Source organism: Polyodon spathula, chromosome 1 (genome assembly GCF_017654505.1).
Source record: "Polyodon spathula isolate WHYD16114869_AA chromosome 1, ASM1765450v1, whole genome shotgun sequence".
NCBI lineage: Eukaryota > Metazoa > Chordata > Actinopteri > Acipenseriformes > Polyodontidae > Polyodon > Polyodon spathula.
Window position 1 is genome coordinate 108150320 of NC_054534.1, and position 757 is coordinate 108151076.

Below are 757 nucleotides of genomic sequence, written 5' to 3' on the forward strand. Positions count from 1 at the left end.
GTTTTCATATGGGCTAAGATGCAATCATATTACTTATCCATGTCTTACAGTGAATGTAAAGCAGTATGCAAATTAATGTAAATTCCATACATTGCACATATTGTATACCCATAACAGGTATGTATCTCTCAGGACATTTACAGACTTTTAATCAAACATTTGAGAACTCAGGCCCAAGTAACTGGAACGTTGAAAAAAATTGCATGCAGCTGTGGGATGTAAAACAAACACATTAAAAAAAAAAAATCTGTTAAAAATAATACCACATAAATTATAGTTGGAGAAGGGACATGAGTAGGGTCATGATGTAATGCATTGTATTGGCGATATTAAGTATTTACAGATTGATTATTCAATTGCATTGTCTTAGTCAACATATGTTTTATTACCGGTTTACCATTTTCAATTAATAGTTTTGATTAAAAAAAAGGTAAAATGAGAAGAAGAAAAAAACATAACTGAGGCAAAGAACTAGGTCACAAAATGGTTGCCAAACTGTTTAGTGACCTATCTTGCCCCTATTTAAGAATGGCAATGGGTTTGGTCAAGACCTTGACATTCAACATTAATATATAATGCCTGTCAGATCTCTGTGCAGTACTTCATAATGATGAATGAACTTCCTCAGGAACCCTCCCCTCTCATGAACCTATTGCTTCTCTTGTTATCTTTTCCGCCATCGGTATCCAGGGGCCCCTAGAATCATTCTGTGAAACCAAGAGGTTTTCCTGCAGTTCCTTCAAGGTCATCTAAAATT